This window comes from Scyliorhinus torazame, chromosome 15, assembly GCF_047496885.1.
Source record: "Scyliorhinus torazame isolate Kashiwa2021f chromosome 15, sScyTor2.1, whole genome shotgun sequence".
Classification (NCBI taxonomy): domain Eukaryota; kingdom Metazoa; phylum Chordata; class Chondrichthyes; order Carcharhiniformes; family Scyliorhinidae; genus Scyliorhinus; species Scyliorhinus torazame.
Genome location: NC_092721.1, coordinates 78,866,502 through 78,891,097, shown reverse-complemented (window position 1 = coordinate 78,891,097; position 24,596 = coordinate 78,866,502). Strand labels below are relative to the sequence as shown.

The window sequence follows — 24,596 nt, the reverse complement described above, 5'->3', positions numbered from 1 at the left end:
AGTGGATCGGATAGAGTGAGGGACAAATTTTCAATCCCTCCACCACCGACACACAGTGACAGCAGTGTGTACCATTTACAAGATGCACTGCAGGAACTCACCAAGGTTCCTTAGGCAGCACCATCCAAACCCACAACCGGTACCATCTACAAACCAAGAGCAACAGGCACATGGCAACACCACCTGAAGTTCCCCTCCAAGTCACTCAAAATGCTGTGTTGAAAATATATCACTGTTCCTTCACTGTCATTGGGTCAAAATCCTGGAATTCCCACCCTAACACTGAGGTGTACCTACACCTTGGGGACTGCGGCGATTTAAGAAAGCAGCGGTGGGCAATAAATGCTGACCAAGTCAGAGATGACCAGAATCCGCAAATGAATAAAAAAATCTCGTTCAGACCTCCATGGCAGCAAACATGGAGGCTGGTGGCTGTCCTTTGGCACAAGGTTTGTGTGCAGCCTTCCACTTCACCACAGCAAAGTGAGGTATCATAGGAGAGCCAGAGGCCTGGTACCCATGAGGGAGAGGAGTGCAATCTTCATCCTGAGGGTGGCAGGAGGATACAACGTTGTCATGTAGCAGGGGCTCACCTGCTACTGCCTCCAATGGCTTCTCCTCTCTTAGCTATTGCTTCTCAAACTGGCCCTTCCAGGGCCTCATCATCCTCTAGGCTCCCCATCTTTCTGGAGTGCCATGTTATGGAGAGTACAGAAGACCATGACACTGACCACAATTCTTAAAGGATGGTATTGCAGGGTGCCACCTAACTGGCCCAGACAGTAAGCCCTATGAGCCTGTAATGCCTCAGTTGTGATATAATGTGTGGTCCAGCCTCATTGGAGAGGACATCTGCACTGGTGCTGCACTGGTGTAGAGCCACCTGTGAGATACTACAGAGGTCGGGTGCGCATGGGCTAAAACACAGATGCCTTTGACCATTTGCCTAGAATGTTGAGTCTCCTTTGGCACTGGCTCTCCGTCATAGGTATTTTTACTTCTGCCTGTAAATTCTGTGTTCAGGGCTCTTCTGCCTCCTCTCCTTCGAGTCCCGTGTTCCTCTATTCTGACTTCCTGATGCTATGCCCTTGCTATGCAGGCCGTTGTTCCTCGTTTCCAATGGCCCCGATTTCTGGATCCATTTCAAACTGCAACATTCCTAGTCCCGAAGTAGCACCAAAATTGCCTTGCCCATTGCTCCATTCCCCAAGTAGTGTCAGAAGGTTGATGACCCCCTGAACTGGCAAAGTTCTTAACTCTGATTCCTCCCTTGACCGAAGGGCTGCTGCAACTTTTCCTTCAAAGGGGTAAATTCTTTTAATGTTTGATAAATATGTACCTTAACCTTTTGGAATTTTTCTGGCCTCCATAACTCACCCCTGACATAGTCTCCACCTGTCTTCAACTGGTTTGGGATGGGCAGCTCTAAAACATTGACTGCCCCCAGGAAACTATAAAGCAGCAGCAGTGACGTACTTTGAACAAGCCCTTCATAATGTCAGTGGCCTGTTGAAGAGCATGGGTAGGTTCACAGGCCTGTGGTCCCTCTACTCTCTAGAAAATTCATGACGCCAGAAATGAGGATGGTACATCAGGGTGCATGCTGTTGCTACTATTTTTCCAAGCTGTTTGCCCACCCCTAAAAATGTGGCCCTTTATATTTCTGTTTGTCTTCTATCTGTCTGTCAATATCACCCTGGAAACAGTTTGAATAGTGTCTAACCAATTTTACTATCTAGACATGAGATGTACTCTCTCAACTGTTGAAAGAAACTAAGTTCAGAACCATCCAGCATTGGTCGAGTGCCTATGGGTTGAGTAGATAATTTAGAGATAAAAGGTACTCTATTGATTGTGGCGAGTAAAATACTGGCCTTCAAATAGTCCATGGATCATACTTGCAGCATCAAGTGGAAGAAATTCATTCAATGATTTTAAACAATCTTTGGCGGACATAGAGGGTTACTGTATTCAACAATTATTTGGAACCACTTTCCTACTTGACGGACAAAATTTTCAACAATGCTAATTTAAAACAGGAATGTTTAGATGATATTGATCCTATAAATGGATGCATTATTTAACTCTTATCCATTTACTTACCTCCCTGAGCGAGTGAGAAAAACAGTATTTGTATTGCAGGACCATTTGCTTCTCTGTCTCTGGGAAGATAGAAGCTTTCCAAATTCATTCCGAGCTGGTGAGCACCTTCTTCCACTTTCCACTTCCATATTCTGCAAACACTGTCATGCTCAAAATTGACTCTTTTTTTCAACATCCACACAAGTATGCTACTTTTCATGTCACCATGGATGCTTTCATTTGCCCATTTCGCAGAGTCACACATCACTTTGTCTAGGGAATGTGTGTAACCTTTGGCTCATCAAGCGTAATAATACAGGATACCTGCTGATGTGATGCTGTGGTCATTATTGATGTGTGAATCTTTACCGTGAAAGCTGGCAGGATTTTATACGTGATGGATTCTTGCAGCTGAACCTAATTTTGCTGTCGCCTGATGATTATACAGGTGCCTTAAGAGCAGGGTTTGCTAAATGTCGATCCAGAGTGGGAGTCTTCCTCAATTTCCCCTGTACAATTCAATGGTGCTACCTTTAACGATAATGCAACCACCCTATGGCAGCTGAGGATCACCTAGCTCAGCACAGTGCAGACATTGAAGCTGGAGTTTTGTTGCTAAATAAAGTGAGCCACCAGGAAGCTTTTGTTTCAATAACATTTAATAAGTTTAATACAACTGTACTTCATAATTTTGAGTCTGCAGCAACTAACGTTGCATGACAAGAAGGACTGGTGCAACTGGAGCTTTCATCTTTTCCCACTTTGGGGTTTTGTTGGTCAGATTGCTGGAGGTATGTGAAGAGAATATGAATGCATATTGTTGGGAGGATGCAAAGTTCAACTGAAAGTCTCTTTTTGATCATTGTTGAAATACCTTCTGATATACCACTAGATAAGAGATCATGGATACATTTTTGGGAAAAGGTTGCATGCTCCATCTCCGTGATCTCTTATCTAGTGGAAGAGGGGACAGAAAGGGCAGTAACTTGTGTTTTATGCTGAGTGCACTCATCCATCTGTAAACACTGTTCCTCATTTTCTACCCACAGATGTTCTCTCCAGATGAGGAAATTAATTTAGATGAGTGCATGGAGCATTAAATGGCTGTGAAGCAGCCTCTATCTGTGGGGATGCGTTCCCTGCAGATTCTTCGGGTGGCGGAGTGGGAAGCTCCGCCATCCAAACAATCCTGGCCATTGCCTGGAATCTCCTCTCCCTCAGGCTTTTTGTAATTGAAAAGTTGTTTTTCTTGTTGGGGAGTCAGGTTGGGGGAAGGGGTGAAGGGTTTTAACATTTTGAGTTTATATGCTTGACACAGTGCATCTTTGCACATCATATTTGTATCTAAGGATCCTGAAGTAGTCTTTTTGGTGTCTGACTGTCATTTGCTCTCCTCATTTTAGCGATGTCACTTATTTCATATTGAGATTATTTTTGCATTCTGATTTATGCATCAGTGTTGCTTCTCATAAAGTCTCCAAGGCAATACAGTGTTCTACCATCGAGAAGATCAAGGAAGAGGAGGTGCAACTGAAAGCTCGGAATATTCTATTATTGTATTAAACTTGGGTGATAAATGACTCTGACAGAGGAGTGGAAATTGGTTTTTGATATTATATTGAAGCTGACCTTCAAGTTGAAGGTACCAAATTTGTTATTTTGTCACATATACTGTGGTATACATTTTCTCGAGTTTAAAATAATTGTATCTAATGTGGTTTATAAATAATGGGTGCTTTGCTCACTGGTATGGTATTCAGAAAAATAGTCAAAATGATAAGAGGAACATGTGGACATTTCTGTTGGATTGCTTAACCTATAAACTTGTACAGCACCAAGAAATATTGTAATTGGATTTGTTAACAAGTGATCAAATATATCTACTGCTTGTATATAAATGCGTTGGAGCACTTTAATCTTGGCATTACTTACAAAATTCGATCATTTTCACTAAATTGCGACATGTTTAGGTAATTCCTGTTAATGTTGCAACAGAATTCATACATTATATTTCTGCAGTATTTAGCTCTGGGTTTGCAGGTATTGCTAACTTGTGAATTGCACCCAGTGGGAATGATTTCGGTAAAATATACCAATTTTTATGCCCTGATATGAGAAAAATATTGTTTTTAAGTAGACTATGAATTGAAATGACTCCATAGTACTTTGTTTATAAAACTACCCAGAATTGCCCTCATTTTTTGAAAGACTATTAAAACTAGGATTACAAGAAGTTGGTTGAATCCCTCCTTACTGCTTTCCGAGAGTGCTGTTTATATAATTGGGAAAACTATTACAAGTTTTCATTTCCCTGACATGAGTTATTCAAACTGAGCAGCACGGTAGCACGGTGGTTAGCACTGTTGCTTCACAGCTCCAGGGTCTGACGTTCGATTCCTGGCTTGGGTCACTATATGTGCGGAGTCTGCACGTTCTTCCCGTATTTGCGTGGGATTCCTCCGGGTGCACCAGTTTCCCCTCTCAGTCCAAAGATGTGCAGTTGAAAGGTGTGCAGGTTAGGTGGATTGGCCATGCTAGTTTCTCTCCATGTTATCAATGTGCACATGTCTGGATAAATCTACCAGGGCAGTGATGAAGACACTTAATTTTGTAGCAGGATGTAGTTGGAGTTCCTTTGCCGGGATTCTTCAAAACGGCGGCTAAGTGTTGACACCGGCGTAAACACCGGAGCGTTTCATGCCGGCGTCAACGGATCTCTTGGCCCAGCGATTTTGTGGCCCACAGGGGGCCAGCACAGCGGCGGAGTGCTCCATGCAGCTCCGGTTCCCGATACGGGCCCTGCACTGCTTGCCGCGGGTCCGCGCATGCTCGCGATGGCCGACTGCGGCGCAGGCCCCACGCAACGTGGCGGACCCACACAGCAGGCTGGCCCCGAAGGAATAGGCGCCCCCCCCCCCCCCAGCGCGCCCGCCGATCAGTGGCCCCCGATCGCGATCCTGGCCGTCCTGGAGGCTCCCCCCCGCCCCCCACCAGGGCGGCCAGCGCAGCCGCGACTCTGGATGCCTGCCGGGTGGAACCATGTTAGAACCACAGCGGCGGGAACTCGGAGAGTTGCCGGCGCAGAATTGCCGCGGGGGCTTGTTTCAACAGCCCCTGACCGGCAGCGCCTCGACCGCGTGAGCGCGACTGCCGGTGATTCTCCGGTCGCCGGTGGTTCATGTCCCGGCATCGTGGGCCGTCTCGGCGAGAACGCAGGCTCGGAGATGCCCCGCCCTTGTCTCTTATCCTACTCATTTATATGTCAAGAATCTAGAACATAAATGATCAATATGAATGTTATTCTTTTACTAAATCATCTGGATCTTCGTTATGTAATAACTTAGTTTCTTGTCTCATTTTTTTTCCTGATAAAACAATCCAAAATCTGGTCATCTTGGAATCGTCAACACAGAAAAGGTGCTAACTTGGCTTCAAAGTCAAAACTGAATTTTGCCCAATCAGATTCACATTCAAACTGTGCCAAGTTTCGTATTCCCAAGAGTATCTGGGACATTGCTCCCAATATATTTTAATGAGAACCCAGATGCGAGTCAAGAGTATATAATATATCAGGTGGAATTCTCCAGCGGATTTGATATCGAATGGGAATAGAGTGTCTAGCTGCAGCCAAAAAGTCGCAAACCCGTCGGTTTAAAGTCAGGTTGCACCTCTTACAATGGTGGGTAAATGGTAGAATGAAGACAAGAGGGACAGTGTCAAAGGAGGCCTGTCCAAACTGGGGGTAGATTGATGGTTTACTATGGCAGGCAGGGGGACAAGAAGACAAACGATGGAAGACAGGGGAAAGACGGAGAGGAGAAGCTGGGCCCAACAAGCCTGCACGAAAAGCTCACAAATGCGGGGGACAAAGGGATACCACATAAATCAGCCAATAGCAAAATAATATGGATTTAAAATGCATTTATAATTTAAGGGCAGTTAAAATCGGAGTCTTTGAGATTCTGTTTTAAGACCATTTATCTCTTATTTTGTTGTGTTAATGATCTCCTTAGAGTGAGATCTCACACAACAGTCTTTTTGTTAATGGAACTGGTCTAATTGGGCTTTACAGGTCTGCCTAAACAATTGACAAAAGTACAAATGATGTAAAAAAATGTAAGTCCTTCATAGCTAGCTAGCTAACTAGCTCATCTGCTTTAGTTATAGGTGTCAACAGATATAGATTATGTACAAGTGGAGTAGGACTTTAATTGGCCTGTGATGACTAATTCATTAATACATTATGCTTGATGCAACCTTTGCAGCTATGTAGCTTTTTTTATAAGGTGAAGCCTATTTTCAAATGCATAAATTGATACCAAATTGTTTGATCAGCATAATCTATTTTTTGACCCTGACAGCATTATTGTTTCCTGAATTGATATGATTATAGTTACCATATTATGCTTTCTTAATTTTTTGATGACACTGTTTTTCTCTTTTTTCTAATTGGCGCATTTGAATGATCGAAGGACCAACACTGTTGAAACCACTAAGTCCTATGTCACTAAATTAGCTGAAAAATTACAGTCAGCATCAATTTTTGTAGTAAAAATCAGTTTATGGCTCGTTGGTAGCTCTTGCCTTTGAGTCAGAAAGTTGTGATTTCAAGTCCCCACTGCAAGCTTTAGCATAAATTCTAGGCTGATAGGCTAAGTTTTTAAATTCATTATGGCATGTGAGCCTCCCTGGCACGGTCAACATTTATTGCCCATCCCTAATTGGCCTTGCGAAGGTGGTTGTGAGCCACATTGATGAACCGCTGCATTCAATGTGGTGTGGTTGTACCCACAGTGCTTTTAGGGAGGCGATTCCAGGATTTTGTTATTTTATTAAGGGGCAATTTAGCGTGGCTAATCCACCTACCCTGCACGTCTTTCTGTTGTGGGGGTGAGACCCACGCAGACACGGGGAGAATGTGCAAATGCCACATGGACAGTGACCCAGGGCTGGGATTGAACCTGGGTCCTTGGCGCCATGAGGCAGCAGTGCTAACCGCTGTGCCATCATGCTGCCCTAGATTCCAGGATTTTGATACTGGAAGGAGCCGTAATATGGTTACAAATCAGGATGGCATGTGGCTTGGAGGGGAACTTGCAGTCAGTGGTGTTACCAGAAACCTGCTGGCCATGTCCATTCAAATGGTGGAATTCAAGGTTTGTATGTGCTGTGTTGGCATGTTGCTGTGGTGCAACTTGCAGTTAGTATTCACAGCTGCTGCTGTGTGCAAATGGTAGGAAATGAAAGTTTAAGGTTGTTGTTTGGGTGTAAATCTAGCAGGCTTCTATTGCCTGGATGGCATTGCATTTTTTGGTTGTTTTTGGAACTGCCCTCATTCAAGCAAGTGCAATATTCCATCACACTTCTGTGGTGGTGGGAGAGGATTTGGGGAGTCAGGGGGTTAGTTACTCACAACTGAATTTCTAATTAAGGGGCAATTTAGCGTGGCCAATTCATCTACTCTGCATATCTTTGGGTTGTGGGGGTGAGACCCACGCAGACAAGGGGAGAATGTTTGCACGGTGACCCAGGGTCGGGATCGAACCCGGATCCTCGGAGCCATGAGGCAGCAGTGCTAACCACTGCACCACCTGCTGCCAGAACTTTTCCATAATTGTTTTGTAAACCAGATCCTGAGTTTCCAAACTGACTAAAATGTTCCATCCTTAAAGCACTGCCATAGTTCTAGGCCCTGCACAAATGTCTGACTCATTGTCACACCTTCCTCTTGGTACTTTTCAGACCCTATGGTTGAACATGAATTTCATTCTAGTTGCCTCTTGACTTTTCAGTTATGTTCACTTTGGTCAACCTTATCTCTATTTTGGAGCCACGTTGAACTTGCTGATCATCTTCCCATGAAGAGTTTGCTCTTCTGTTATACTACATGGCATGTTCCATTTTTGCCAAGCATTTAAAAATCTATTTGTATGCAGTTAAATGCTCCATTTTTCCTTAAGTAACGTAACATACCTGTCATTCTGTGATCCCCACCCTATTATGCTCCCCTGACCTGGGCACTTTTTGCCCAGGCCTACATTAGGTTTCTTTCTATTGATGATACGAGTTCTGATGGAAGGATTGCAGCCAGAAAAGTAACTAGTCTTTACCTTTCAGCTTACATTTGTTACGATCCCGTAGAGGCCGATAACTTTAAAAAAAATTCCAGTTGATAGCTGAAATGGTGACATGACAAGATTTCACATTTTAAGACTTTACAAACAGACTAATAGGACAATTGACTAAACCCTGTTATTTTATGAAACTTATACTTTAAACTATAGAACTGATCTCTCCCTTTTACTTAAAAATTTTTTTTTTTAGAGTCCCCAATTATTTTTTTTGCTATTAAGGGGCAATTTAGCGTGACCAATCCACCTCGTTTGCTCATCCTTTGGGTTGTATGTGCCGGCACATACCTGGGGAGTATGTGCAAACACCTCACGGACAGTGACCCGGGGCTTGAGTCAAACCGGAGACCTCAACGCCGTGAGGCAGCAGTGCTAACTACGCCATCGTGCTGCCCACTCCCTTTTTAGTATTAACACAATCAGAAAACCTGCTTCACAAGTCCCTGATGTAGCCTTTGACTTTCCTAGATTCAGTTCAAAGAAACCCGAGGGTTTCTGTGGTAACCTGAGACCACAAAGAGGGTAGTCGAATGCATTGTTTAAAAGAAGGAACTTCTTTATGTAAATAAACAACAAAGTTTGACAAAAACAGTAACTCGGCAGAACAGTAGTAACAGTAATAACTATGAATTCAGGAGCATTAGTAAAACAGGTGTTGCTCACCGGTCACCCTCTGCCAGGCTAAAAAGCCCGGACAAGCTCAGAACCGTCAACAGATACCAGAAAAACAATTACATAGGCTTATTAGATGGAATATGGGACTGGAATTTCCGAGGAATGATAATCACCATTGGACTGCCACACCGTTCCTATGTTTTTACACAGAACTGGAACTCCTCATTTCTGGCTTGGAATTTCAAAGTAGGCCTCTTCAGAAATGCAGAATGCCCATTTTGAAAGCCTGTCTTCGTAGGGCAGGATCGTTGGGGAGGAGCTATGCCACGCCTCCTACTTATGGCACTAGCTGCTGTATCTTCATTCACTCATGCATTGAAAAGCTTTGGGACATGTAAATAGCTTTTCACTGTGTTAGTGAATGAGTGGTTAGGTGGGTTAGGTGGTAGGGTGGCAGAGTGGTTATGCGGTGAGGTTAGCTTGGATCGTAGGGAGGATTGGGAAGGAATCGGGGAGGAGGGAGGATGGAGGGAGGGGGTCGGGTGCCATTTTGGAGAAGGCATAGGGAATCTCTGCAATTCCGCAAATATCTTGGCCTCCCTGCAAAGAGTATGACCTGGAAGCAAGATTTGTTCCCAATGGCTCCGACTAGGCAGTGAATTAAGGGCAACACAGCAGAGTGAGGGTCACATGGCTTGGGTGACCAATTAGGACTTGGTGGGTAATCACCCCAACGGTGGGGTCCTCTGTTAGGCAGGAGACTAAGTGCAGCTGTACTGCTGGACAGTTCTCATGAATAAATCGTTTTGTATTTCCAGTGAAGGTTGTCAGGTAGCTGCAGTTATGTTTGTTGTTCAAAGTCCAAAGTGCATTTCTTACACACAAAGTTGGCTTTCTTTTCCTTCAAATATTCTTGCGCTCATCATGAACATCAACAATGTTTTCAACCTCACATTTGTAACACTTCATATTTCTAGCATTTTTTGTATTTATTTTGATTGCAAACTTATTACGTTCCTCTCTATAATTCTTCCACATGCAAATTGTCAAATTTATGGGGGCGGGATTCTCCCCTACTCGGCGGGATGGGGGGTCCCGGAGGGACGGAGTGGAGTGAACCACTCTGGCGTCGGGCCGCCCCAAAGGGGCTAGGCCCGCCCTGGAGTGGTTTGAGCCCCGCCGGCTGGCGGGAAAGGGGCTTGGCACCACGTCAACTGGTGCCGAAGGGCCTCCGCCGGCCAGTGCCAGTTGGTGCATGCGCGGGAGCAACAGCGCGTGCTGGCGTCATCCCCGCGCATGCGCAGAGGGCTTTGTTTTCGCACCGGGAATGGCGGACCGGTGCAGCCTCCGGTGCGGAAGGATAGAGTGCCCCCACGGCACAGGCCCGCCCGCGGATCGGTGGGCCCCGATCGCGGGCCAGGCCACCGTGGGGGCACCTCCCTGGGCCAGATCCCACCGCACCCCCCCCAAGAACCCCGGAGCCCGCCCGCGCCGCCAGGTCTCGCCGGTAAGGGACCTACTCCAATTTACGCCAGCGAGACTGGCAAAAGACTGGCGCGAATCCCGCCCATTACTTTTCTCTCTATAATTCTTCCACATGCAAATAGCAATTTTCATCATATGGTATAAGTAAATGTGCTTGTGAAAACTTTAGTTTGGTTCAGCAATTCCATTCCAAATTGATACTTAACAATAGCTGTGGTTAATAAAATTATGCAAATTTCTTCCAATGGACTATTAATGAAGACATCACTCTTTACAGTAATAACCCAGAGAGTTACAAGTTTGATTTTTTCTTCTTCTTTGGAATCAACTGAGGCAGAATTTGGAATATAGTTTGTACCAGAAGCATTGGATAAGAAAATTACTTAGAGATGTTTTTATGGTCACTGTCATGTGATTGCTGCTATTAAATATGCACATATACTGTGACAAGATCTGATAGTACAACATTTGTTGGCATTCCTTTTCTGGGCCTGCACAAGGAAGGACAGCCACTTGACAGGGTATCCAATGTTTTTTTGGATACATGCGGACTCAACCCACCTATAATTAAAACAGTGAGTGAGAGAGAGCAGTGTGAGCTGTAGAGAGTGGACTCCATCAAATGGAACCCTGGTTCAATTGACCATAAATTTATTATTTTTTGTTTCGGGATGTGGATGAACAGTGCCAGACCTTCCAATTAACTTTTAACAAAAGAATAAAACTTCTATTAAACAAGAAAAGATGAACTGTAATATGCTACTCCCTCACTCCTATTTCACCTTTTACAGGTATACACACATTATAAAGATTACACAAGTTACAAAATACCTTAAAGTCAAATGTTCTCGGTTATTATATGGTCCATATAAACCAATAGACGAAACATGGTTAGACACACCACACTCCGAAACCAAGTGACAGATGACACCCAATACAACTTCTGTGGATTTTTCACCAAATCTCCCCCAGATGCTTGTCACACTGTGAGCCAACTCTTCTCCCTGGAACTGATTTCCACTTGAGTATTTCTAAACTACATTCTCAAAACAAAACCTTCTCCCAAACAACGCTTTCGCTCAGATGCCTTCACCAAGGTTCCACTTCCAGGATTTCAATCTCTCCTCTCAGTATTCCTCTGCCTTGGATTTCATTCAAGCTTCCACACAATCTCTTGGGTACCTAGCTATGCCAACAGAACATTACTGCTTCTCAGGCTGTATTAAGATGTTTTGATTTACCTTGGATATCCAGATTTTCACTTTAAATCTGCTTCTTGAAGCTCAGAGCACTTCCTCAGCTTTTTATTTTAACTTTATCCACAGTACCTTGTTCAACATCTTGTTCTTTGTTCCTTTAACTTAACTGTCTTCTTGAGAAATACTTTTTGTCCCAACTCCTTGGTTTCTGGACATTTCTTGGGGAAGTCTGCTCGTTGTAACTTCCTTGTTCTGTCCAGATTCTTCTTGTCCCAGCTTAAAACTACTCAAAAGTTCTTCCTATTATGGATGAAATCCAAGTTTGTGTTCAAATTCCAATTCCATGACTTCAGTACTGTATAGAAATATAGGAAGATGTTATATGGGCATTGCTGCAGGAGTGTTGCATTGCTCGACTTGCTGGTTATCAGATTTGACCATTTCTGATGATTGTGTAAGATATTACAACACTATTCCAAGAACAACCTATCAACATTTTTCCTTTTTTCCTTTGCTCAGGACAACTAAAAATAGATCATTCATCACATGTTCTGTTTTTGGGATCTTGCGTGCAAATTGGTTCGATAGTTTGCCTGGCTGACAATAGTGAGCACATTTCAAAAGTAATTTATTAGTTATGAAGAACGTTGAGATGCCCGCGGGCATGTAAAGTGCAAGTTCTGTCTAATATGATAACAAGAGTACCTTGATGTAATCAAAAAAGATTTCTATCGGGACACAAAGTTCCATAAGAATAAAATGATAAATTACCAAAAGAATGGTTGAAAACTTAGATGGATGGCTATATTTTCGATTTTAAGAAAAGAGAGTTTCATGGTAATATCATGTTGCAATTAATGATTCTTTGTGCATTGTTTGTGGAGCAAGCGGAATTGAGGCATTTGCAAGGATCCTTCCTGTTGATTTGCTTATTTCCCATTTCTTTTATTTTGTCGTTATCATTTTTTGATCCATGGATATTTAATGGACATATACCTTTACATCAAGCAGAGGAAGTGAGGAACTAAGTTGCAAAATAGCAGACTGTGCTATAAAGATTTAGATTTTTAACAGAAGAACTCTACTTTCTGGCACCCAAGAGATCAGAGGGCTTTGGTTCAGTTGGTTGGCTGGTGGCCAGTGGATTGGCCAAAAACCGTATTCGGCCCAGCAACAGTCAGTGACTGGCCTCAGTCAGGTGGGAGGTTTTCAGAGGACCAAGGAAGAAGACGGAATGCACTTCAATGCTGAGCGAAGAAGCTGCGAGTTGCCCTCTTGCGTCTCGTCTCTCGCGCCTCCCTCTTGCATGTCCCCTGCACGCGTGCCCCCCTCCCCCTCCTTTGCTCTCTCCAAAAAGGTTTCCTGCCTACTGGTTTTGGAATCTGCAGGGAAGTCACACTGAAAGCAAGAACACCCAACTGAATGCCTAGATTAAAAAAAAGATGTACTGGAAGATATCCATCTGAAACGGAGACTTTCGTACTTTCCCTTTTAGTGATATTTTCTTTACCCCCACTTTCATCTCTGTTTGTCTGTCTTGTGAGTGTGTAGAGGGTGAGACGAGTTAGAGAGGGGGGGGGGGGGTGGTAGGAATTAGATAATAGTTAAACAGTTGTATTTGCTGCCTATTTAATTACAGGTATTTTTATTCATACAAACCTGGTGACTGTAGTTATTGGGCAGCCAGAGACCAAAGACTTTGGGTATTTTCTAGGAATTCAGAATTAATTTCAATTTTGTTGTGACTCCAGGTACACGCACTAACCCAGGATGTCATAACACCTTGCTTGAGCACACTGAATGTTTGCTTAATGAGTATTTTCTTTCGCATTTATAGTTTCATATATTCTGCAGAGTTGTGGAGGTTGTGGGAAGTGTCATAAGGCATGTGAGAACAAAGATAATTAGCCAACTACCTATCTAAGTTATATGTAATAAGTATAATACTAGACCTGTATTCACTGGAGTTGAGAAGAATGAGAGCGGATCTCATTAAAACGTATAAGATTCTTGATGCGCAGACAGACTGGGTGCAGGGATGATATTTCCCATAACTGAGGGACCTAGAACAAGGTGTCTTGGTCTAGGAATACGGGGAAGACCACTTAGGACTGAGATGTGGAGAATTGTTTTCACTCTGAGGGTGGCGAACCTGTGTAATTCTCTACCACATAACCATGTGGAGGCAAAGCCACTGAATATATTTAAGAAAGAAATAGGTAGATTTCTAGACACTAAAGACATCATGGGGTATGGGGAGAGAGCGAGAGTGAGATAGAGGCTTTGAGATAGAGGGTCAGCCATGATTACAGTGATTGGCAGAGCAGGTTTGATGGGTCAAAGCGCTGACCCTATTTTCTACTTTTTCAATCCACATTATGTAGGAATAGATGGTTATTTGGATTCCTTTAGCATGTAAACATTGCTTAATTATAAACAATGATTTTTTAAAAATACATTTAGATTACCGGATTATTTTTTTCCAATTAAGGGGCAATTTAGCATGGCCAATCCACCTACCCTGCACATCTTTGGGTTGTGGAGGTGAAACCCACGCAGACACGGGGAGAACGTGCTAACTCCATACAGTGACCCGGGGCTGGGATCGAACCCGGATTCTGAGCGCCGTAGGCAGCAGTGCTAACCACAGCACAACAGTGTCGCCCCCATAAACAATGATAACTTGAATAAAATATTGGTTCCTTCTATTCTGGATACAATAGGATTGTTGGCAATTTAATGAAGGGCTATAATGGCAAAGTGAAAATGTCTCCAGCAGTTTAAAAAAACAACTGATCATGCTTTTCAATTTAATACTACTGATCATTGCAGAACTTGATGTCATTTTGATGCTTTCCACAACAGTACATCCGTGACCTTTCTCTTGCTGCAGCGAATGTTTTTATGCTTGACTCTTGTGGATCTCCTGTTGATCCTGATAGCTTCTTACAGCATTGAAGTTGAAAGCTTTGCCGTTACTACAACTGCAAATCCTGTGTAATAAAAGGAAGAGAGTTTGGTCAACCTAAAATGCAGTAATTAATGTTAGTGATTAATTTTTCAAGAAAATAAATTTTGGCAGTTAAGCATCTGAGCTGATTTCTGTTCTCACTCAAATTCCATGCTTCTACCCTATTCAGCAGCGATTAAATAGATACTCTTGGAAGTAGGAAACTCTAATACTTCCTTTCGTCTCGTCCAGTACCCAGGGACACACCCCACTGAGAGCCAAAAACGGAGAGGCACTGATCAAAGTCAGAGAGGCAGGCTACATCTGCTGGAGAGAGCACTTTGAGGACCTCCTCAACCAAGACACAGCCTTTGATGCAAGTGCCCTCGACATCATCCTGCAACACGCTACCCCTCCACCGTCTCGGTGCAATCCCAGTTCGCCGTGAGGTCGGAAAAGCGGTCCGACAGCCGGAAAACAACAAGGCCTCTGGTGCATGTGGAATCCCTGCAGAAATATTAAAATGTGGCGGAGAGGTGCCCCTGATCAGAATCCACAAGCTCATCACCCTTGTCTAGAAGGAACCGAGTATGCTGGGTGATGTCAGAGATGCCTTAATTGTGACCATCTTCAAGAAAGGAGACCGGTCCGACTGCGGAAATTATAGTGGGATTTCCCTACTGTCCGCCACGGGAAAGGAGACATGTCCGACTGTGGAAATTGCAGAGGGATTTCCCTAATCTCCGCCACGGGAAAGGTCATTTCGAGAATCCTCCTCAACCGCATCCTCCCAGTGGCTGATGACTTCCTCCCTGAGTTTCAGTATGGCTTCCACCCATCAAGATCATATCCAGTGGACATCTTCAGCGTGTGACAAATCCAGGAAAAGTGCAGAAATCAGCATCAACCTCTGTACCTGGCCTCCTTCGATCTCGCAAAGGCCTTGACTCTGTGAGGGATTGTGGAGCAGCCTCTTTAAATACAGCTATCCCCAGAAATTTGTCACCATTTTCAGCCTGCTCCATGATGACCTGCAAGCTGTAATTCTCCACAATGGAACCACACAGACCCAATACATGTGCAAACTGGGGTCAAACCGGTCGCACTAATGCTCTTTTCCATCTTTCTAGCTGCAATACTGGAGTGGAGCTACCGGACAAGCAGGAAACTGTTCAACCTCTGATGCCTGCAGGCCAGATCCATGACCACCCTAATCTCCATCATCGAGCTGTAGCACACAGATGATACCCACATGTGCGCACACTCAGAGGCCGAGCTACAAATCATCGTTGATGTGTTCACCGAGACATACGAGAGAATGGGCCTCAGACTAAATATCCGTAAAACACAGATTCTCTACCAGTCGCTTCCGACACACACACACACATGGACAATGTGGATCATTTCCCACACCTTCGGATCTTCCTCTCGGCGTGAGCACACATCCGCGATGAAATCCAGCATCGATTCCAATGAGCCAGTGCAGTCTTCGGACAGTGTTCGAAGACCGAGACCGCAAATCCAGCGGCAAGCTAATGGTCTACTGAGCAGCCCTCCTGTATGCATCAGAAACATAGGCACCTCAAATCCCTTGGAGCGATATCACTAACGTTGCCCCCACAAAATCCTGTAAACCCACTGGCAGGATAGCATACCAACGTAAGCGTCAATTCCAAGGCCAATATCCTCAGCAATGAGGCACTGGTCATGCTCGACCAGCCACGATAGGTGGTCTACATTGTCCACATGCCTGACACAAGACTCCCAAAAGAAGTGCTCTGCTCTGAGCTCTGCAATGGCAAGCGATCACAACGAGGACAGGGAAAATGCTGCAAGGACACTCTGAAAGCCTCCCTAGATAACTGCTACATCCCCTTCGACACGTGGGAATCGCTCGTCTTCGAACGCATAAGCTGCAGAAGAAATATCCGCGAAGGTGACAATCACCTCAAGCATCACAGGGTGGAGCACGCCGAGGCCAAGTGTAAACAATGGAAGGTGTTGCTCGTTTTAGCCTTAGTTTAATTTCTCTTGTTCTGTCACCTTTGCTCTTGAGTTGCCAGGTAACTTTCTGATACCGCCACGTGGTTTAAGTCCGAGTAATGATCAATAATCCAACACACCGCTTAGTAAGAGGTAAATCAACGCACATTTATTATATACAGTAATCAATACTTATACATTGATTCTACTTCTAAGCTACTTCCTACAACTAACAGGCCAATACTTAACTTTGGAAATGGCCCACCAGGTCAGGGAAACAAATGACCTTTCGTATGGGTTCTGAGCCTGCGGGATTCAGAGCTGGTGCAGGTCGATAGTCAGGAGTGTCTATCTCGTAGCGAGCGTTGGAATAAGACTTAGGTTCTTGCGGCTGTTGTAGAAGGTCAGCAGAAGGGTCTCCAACGGTGCGGAGAGGAGACGAAGGGAAGAAGGGTCGATTCGAACTTGGCCCCTATTCTTATAGTCCCCAGGGGCTTCCCGCCTCTTGGGGCGGACCTTGTACCTGGTTCCAAGTGATTGGACTTGGTCCCAATCACTTGGTTCGATATTCTCCAATGCTGGAGCGATTCCTTGATCGAGGGGTGGTCATTCACCTCTCTTTGTGTAAGCTCCTGCTGGCACTGAAAAGTCTGGGTCGGCTTTGTGTTACTAATTTGTAGCATATTGTTCCCGGGATTGCTACTTACTATGCAGATGGCTGGTGTGTTGTTGTGTTGATGGCTGCAGGTATCGATTCGGTCTGGCTTCCCCAAAGGCGAATACACTGTTTTACCTGCAGCTGTCTGTTTGAGTCCTGTTGGCTGATTTTCCCATCAGCCTCTTCCGTTCGCCATTTTAAATCGGGGTTTGGCCATTCTAATCAGGAGTTAGTCATTTTACATAGCTACAAAGGCGAGCACAGAATCCAGAACATCCCACTCATCTCATCAAACACTACCTGCCAAACCTGTGGCAGAGTCTGCGGATCCAAGATTGGACTATTCAGCCACTGCAGAACCCACCTCCCCGGAGTGAAAGCAAGCCATACTCATGCTGAGGAACTGCCCAAGCAGAAGATCGCATTCCCAGAATGCCGAATGTACTTGAAAACCAATAGATAGCATTGGAAGATTGATTCTCTGTGATCAATGTTTTCAGAAATAAACCTCAAATTTCCTGACAGTAAATGATATAGGATTCTACTTTGGGAGTAGTTGTGATAATTGTGCATTTTCTTTATGTTGGGAGAGATTCTCTTTGATCCTTTCAAATGCCATATGCTACTGGACAGTGCAAGGGCCAAATATATTTAGTTGCTGTGACCAATGACCACTCTGACCAGCATTAAAACACACGGCTCCTTTTATAGTGATATCAAGTGTAAGATGGATTCATTTCATATTTTTCGCAAAAAAATTCACATGAACTAAAAAGTGTCTTTCAGGTATGCCAAATGTTTAAGATAGTTGATTTGAACAGTTGATTTGATCATTCCTGCACTTTTTCAGATGTTTTCATCTGAGGAATGATGATCTTTTGTTGGACCTTAAAATTGACTGACTGCAGACTTGAACTTAATTGAGTATTTTGGCAGGAATGATGTATGTTGATTTACTAGTTGTTCATATGCAAGCTATGTGCCAGTAATGAACTACACAACAACTTGATGTTTTACATGGTACTTCAATCTGTAAGATCTTTGTAGCTTACAGTTTACTTTCACATATTATTATAGCCGGGTAAAGCTAATGAGCCACAATTTGGCCTAATCTTATTCCTTGGAGCACAAGTATATTTACAACCTCTCAATTCATTAAGAACAAGCACAGCTTTAATAGTTTTATTCTATCTTAACCACACTGATGCGAGTATGTTTATTGTATCAATGTACACTATTACAGAAATTAATTGCAGAATATGGAGTGTGGGAAATGCAATAGCTGTTGTATACAACATCAACCTTTTTGCATCCCTGAGGGTTTTGTCAAACATCTTTCAAAATGAAATTAGAAGTTGTTTTCCAGAAGAATCATTATAGATTCTAATAAATACATGTGTGAAAATAAAGTAATAACTGAGCAACTGTCGCCTGCAGGATTGAATAATTCTGCTTTCATTTTTGGTTGATGTAGAACACATGTTAAGAACATGAGAACATAAGAAGTAGGAGTAGGCCACCTGGCCCCTCGAGCCTGCTCCGCCATTCAATGAGATCATGGCTGATCTTTTGTGAACTCGGCTCCACTTTCTGGCCCGAACACCATGACCCTTAATCCCTTTATTCTTCAAAAAATGATCTATCTTTATCGTAAAAACATTTAATGAAGGAGCCTTAACTGCTTCATTGGGCAAGCAATTCCATAGATTCACAAGTTTGAACAAACAAAGAACAAAGAAATGTACAGCACAGGAACAGGCCCTTCGGCCCTCCAAACCCGTGCCGACCATACTGCCCGACTAAACTACAATCTTCTACACTTCCTGGGTCCGTATCCTTCTATTCCCATCCTATTCATATATTTGTCAAGATGCCCCTTAAATGTCCCTATCGTCCCTGCTTCCACTACCTCCTCCGGTAGTGAGTTCCAGGCACCCACTACCCTCTGCGTAAAAAACTTGCCTCGTACATCTACTCTAAACCTTGCCCCTCTCACCTTAAACCTATGCCCCCTAGTAATTGACCCCTCTACCCTGGGGAAAAGCCTCTGACTATCCACTCTGTCTATGCCCCTCATAATTTTGTATACCTCTATCAGGTCTCCCCTCAACCTCCTTCGTTCCAGTGAGAACAAACCGAGTTTATTCAATCGCTCCTCATAGCTTATGCCCTCCATACCAGGCAACATTCTGGTAAATCTCTTCTGCACCCTCTCTAAAGCCTCCACATCCTTCTGGTAGTGTGGCGACCAGAATTGAACACTATACTCCAAGTGTGGCCTAACTAAGGTTCTATACAGCTGCAACATGACTTGCCAATTCTTATACTCAATGCCCCGGCCAATGAAGGCAAGCATGCCGTATGCCTTCTTGACTACCTTCTCCACCTGTGTTGCCCCTTTCAATGACCTGTGGACCTGTACTCCTAGATCTCTTTGACTTTCAATACTCTTGAGGGTTCTACCATTCACTGTATATTCCCTACCTGCATTAGCCCTTCCAAAATGCATTACCTCACATTTGTCCAGATTAAACTCCATCTGCCATCTCTCCGCCCAAGTCTCCAGACAATCTAAATCCTGCTGTATCCTCAGACGGTCCTCATCGCTATCCGCAATTCCACCAACCTTTGTGTCGTCTGCAAACTTACTAATCAGACCAGTTACATTTTCCTCCAAATCATTTATATATACTACAAAGAGCAAAGGTCCCAGCACTGATCCCTGTGGAACACCACTGGTCACAGCCCTCCAATTAGAAAAGCATCCCTCCATTGCTACCCTCTGCCTTCTATGGCCTAGCCAGTTCTGTATCCACCTTGCCAGTTCACCCCTGATCCCGTGTGACTTCACCTTTTGTACTAGTCTACCATGAGGGACCTTGTCAAAGGCCTTACTGAAGTCCATATAGACAACATCTACTGCCCTACCTGCATCAATCATCTTAGTGACTTCCTCGAAAAACTCTATCAAGTTAGTGAGACACGACCTCCCCTTCACAAAACCGTGCTGCCTCTCACTAATACGTCCATTTGCTTCCAAATGGGAGTAGATCCTGTCTCGAAGAATTCTCTCCAGTAATTTCCCTACCACTGAAGTAAGGCTCACCGGCCTGTAGTTCCCGGGATTATCCTTGCTACCCTTCTTAAACAGAGGAACAACATTGGCTATTCTCCAGTCCTCCGGGACATCCCCTGAAGACAGCGAGGATCCAAAGATTTCTGTCAAGGCCTCAGCAATTTCCTCTCCAGCCTCCTTCAGTATTCTGGGGTAGATCCCATCAGGCCCTGGGGACTTATCTACCTTAATATTTTTTAAGACACCCAACACCTCGTCTTTTTGGATGACAATGTGACCCAGGCTATCTACACCCCCTTCTCCAGACTCAACATCTACCAATTCCTTCTCTTTGGTGAATACTGATGCAAAGTATTCATTTAGTACCTCGCCCATTTCCTCTGGCTCCACACATAGATTCCCTTGCCTATCCTTCAGTGGGCCAACCCTTTCCCTGGCTACCCTCTTGCTTTTTATGTACGTGTAAAAAGCCTTGGGATTTTCCTTAACCCTATTTGCCAATGACTTTTCATGACCCCTTCTAGCCCTCCTGACTCCTTGCTTAAGTTCCTTCCTACTTTCCTTATATGCCACACAGGCTTCGTCTGTTCCCAGCCTTTTAGCCCTGACAAATGCCTCCTTTTTCTTTTTGACGAGGCCTACAATATCACTCGTCATCCAAGGTTCCCGAAAATTGCCGTATTTATCTTTCTTCCTCACAGGAACATGTCTGTCCTGTATTCCTTTCAACTGACACTTGAAAGCCTCCCACATGTCAGATGTTGATTTGCCCTCAAACATCCGCCCCCAATCTATGTTCTTCAGTTCCCGCCTAATATTGTCATAATTAGCCTTCCCCCAATTTAGCACATTCATCCTCGGACCACTCTTATCCTTGTCCACCAGTACTTTAAAACTTACTGAATTGTGGTCACTGTTACCGAAATGCTCCCCTACTGAAACATCTACCACCTGGCCGGGCTCATTCCCCAATACCAGGTCCAGTACTGCCCCTTCCCTATTTGGACTGTTTACATATTGTTTTAAGAAGCCCTCCTGGATGCTCCTTACAAACTCCGCCCCGTCTAAGCCCCTGGCACTAAGTGAGTCCCAGTCAATATTGGGGAAGTTGAAGTCTCCCATCACCACAACCCTGTTGTTTTTACTCTTTTCCAAAATCTGTCTACCCATCTGCTCCTCTATCTCCCGCTGGCTGTTGGGAGGCCTGTAGTATACCCCCAACATTGTGACTGCACCCTTCTTATTCCTGATCTCTACCCATATAGCCTCACTGCCCTCTGAGGTGTCCTCTCGCAGTATAGCTGTGATATTCTCCCGAACAAGTAGCGCAACTCCGCCTCCCCTTTTACATCCCCCTCTATCCCGCCTGAAACATCTAAATCCTGGAACGTTTAGCTGCCAATCCTGCCCTTCCCTCAACCAGGTCTCTGTAATGGCAATAACATCATAGTTCCAAGTAGTAATCCAAGCTCTAAGTTCATCTGCCTTACCCGTAATGCTCCTTGCATTAAAACATATGCACTTCAGGCCACCAGACCCGCTGTGTTCAGCAACTTTTCCCCGTCTGCTCTGCCTCGGAGCCACACTGTCCCTATTCCCTAGTTCTCCCTCAATGCTCTCACCTTCTGACCTATTGCTCCCTGCCATACTAGTTTAAACCCTCCCGTGTGACACTAGCAAACCTCGCGGCCAGGATATTTATGCCTCTCCGGTTTAGATGCAACCCGTCCATCTTATACAGGTCACACCTGCCCCGGAAGAGCTCCCAGTGGTCCAGAAAACGGAAACCCTCCCTCCTACACCAGCTGTTTAGCCACGTGTTTGTCTGCTCTATCTTCCTATTTCTAGCCTCACTAGCACGTGGCACAGGGAGTAATCCCGAGATTACAACCCTCGAGGTCCTGTCTTTTAACTTTCTGCCTAGCTCCCTGAACTCCTGCTGCAGGACCTCATGCCCCTTCCTGCCTATGTCGTTAGTACCAATATGTACAACGACCTCTGCCTGTTTGCCCTCCCCCTTCAGGATTCCCTCTACCCGTTCGGAGACATCCTGGACCCTGGCACCAGGGAGGCAACATACCATCCTGGAGTCTCTTTCACGTCCACAGAAGCGCCTATCTGTGCCCCTGACTATAGAGTCCCCTATTACTATTACTCTTCTGCGCTTTGACCCTCCCTTCTGAACATCAGAGCCAGCCGTGGTGCCACTGCTCTGGCTGCTGCTGTTTTCCCCTGATAGGCTATCCCCCCCGACAGTATCCAAAGGGGTATATCTGTTCGAGAGGGGGACAACCACAGGGGATTCCTGCACTGACTGCCTGCCCTTTCTGGTGGTAACCCATTTCTCTGCCTGCACCTTGGGTGTGACCACATTTACATAACTGCGATCTATGACGCTTTCCGCCACCTGCATGCTCCTAAGTGCATCCAATTGCTGCTCCAACCGAACCATGCGGTCTGTGAGGAGCTGCAGTTGGGTGAAGAAGTTCCTCCTAAACTCAGTCCGAAATCTACTTCCCCTTATTTTTAGGCTATGTCCCCTAGTTCTGCTTTCACCCGCCAGTGGAAACAACCTGCCCGCATCTATCCTATCTATTCCCTTCATCATTTTATATGTTTCTATAAGACCCCCCCTCATCCTTCTAAATTCCAATGAGTACAGTCCCAGTCTACTCAACCTCTCCTCGTAATCCAACCCCTTCAGCTCTGGGGATTAACCTAGTGAATGTCCTCTGCACACCCTCCAGCGCCAGTACGTCCTTTCTCAGGTAAGCAGACCAAAACTGAACACACTACTCCAGGTGTGGCCTCACTAACACCTTATACAATTGCAGCATAACCTCCCTAGTCTTAAATTCCATCCCTCGAGCAATGAAGGACAAAATTCCATTTGCCTTCTTAATCACCTGTTGCACCTGTAAACCAACATTTTGCAACTCGTGCACTAGCACACCCAGGTCTCTCTGCACAGCAGCATGTTTTAATATTTTATCATTTAAATAATAATCACTTTTGCTGTTATTCCTATCAAAATGGATAACCTCACATTTGTCAACATTGTATTCCATCTGCCAGACCCTAGCCCACTAAATCCCTCTGCAGACTTCCAGTATCCTCTGCACTTTTTGCTTTACCACTCATCTTCGTGTCGTCTGCAAACTTGGACACATTACCCGTGGTCCCCAACTCCAAATCATGTATGTAAATTGTGAACAATTGTGGGCCCAACACTGATCCCTGAGGGACACCACTAGCTACTGATTGCCAACCAGAGAAACACCCATTAATCCCCACTCTTTGCTTTCTATTAATTAACCAATCCTCTATCCATGCTACTACTTTACCCTTAATGCCATGCATCTTTATCTTATGCAGCAACCTTTTGTGTGGCACCTTGTCAAAGGCTTTCTGGAAATCCAGATATACCACATGCATTTGCTCCCCGTTATCTACCGTACTGGTAATGTCCTCAAAATATTCCACTAAATTAGTTCGGCACGACCTGCCCTTTATGAACCCATGCTGCGTCTGCCCAATGGGACAATTTCCATCCAGATGCCTCGCTATTTCTTCCTTGATGATAGATTCCAGCATCTTCCCTACTACCGATGTTAAGCTCACTGGCATATAATAATCCGCTTTCTGCCTACCTACTTTTTTAAACAGTGGTGTCATGTTTGCTAATTTCCAATCCGTCGGGACCACCCCAGAGTCTAGTGAATTTTGGTAAATTACCACTGGTGCATTTGCAATTTCCCTACCCATCTCTTTTAGCACTCTGGGATGCATTCCATCAGGGTCAGAAGACTTGTCTACCTTGAGCCCCATTAGCTTGCCCATCACTACCTCCTTGATGATAACAATCATCTCAAGGTCCTCACCTGTCATAGCCCCCATTTCTATCAGTCACTGGCATGTTATTTGTGTCTTCCACTGTGAAGACCGACCCAAAAAACCTGTTCAGTTCCTCAGCCATTTCCTCATCTCCCATTATTAAATCTCCCTTCGCGTCCTCCAAAGGACCAATATTTATCGTAGCCACTCTTTTTTTTTTTTTTTTGTTTTATATATTTGCAGAAACTTTTACTATCTGTTTTTATATTCTGAGCAAGTTTACTCTCATAATCTATGTTACTCTTCTTTATAGCTTTTTTAGTAGCTTTCTGTTGCCCCCTAAAGATTTCGTAGTCTCTAGTCTCCCACTAATCTTTGCCACTTTGTATGCTTTTTCCTTCAATTTGATCCTCTCCCTTATTTCCTTAGATATCCATGGTTGATTTTCCCTCTTTCTACCGTCCTTCCTTTTTGTTGGTATAAACCTTTGCTGAGCACTGTGAATCGTTTGGAAGGTTCTCCACTGTTCCTCAACTGTTTCACCATAAAGTCTTTGCTCCCAGTCTACCGCAGCTGGTTCTTC

The 24,596-nt window shown here is 44.5% G+C and overlaps 1 protein-coding gene across 1 annotated transcript in view; it reads left to right on the top strand.

Moving 5' to 3' along the window:
* The window catches only part of LOC140391630 (protein diaphanous homolog 3-like), an 837,607-nt gene that overhangs the window by 204,516 nt on the left and 608,495 nt on the right, over nucleotides 1-24,596 (top strand). The gene's annotated exons all lie outside the window — the stretch shown is intronic.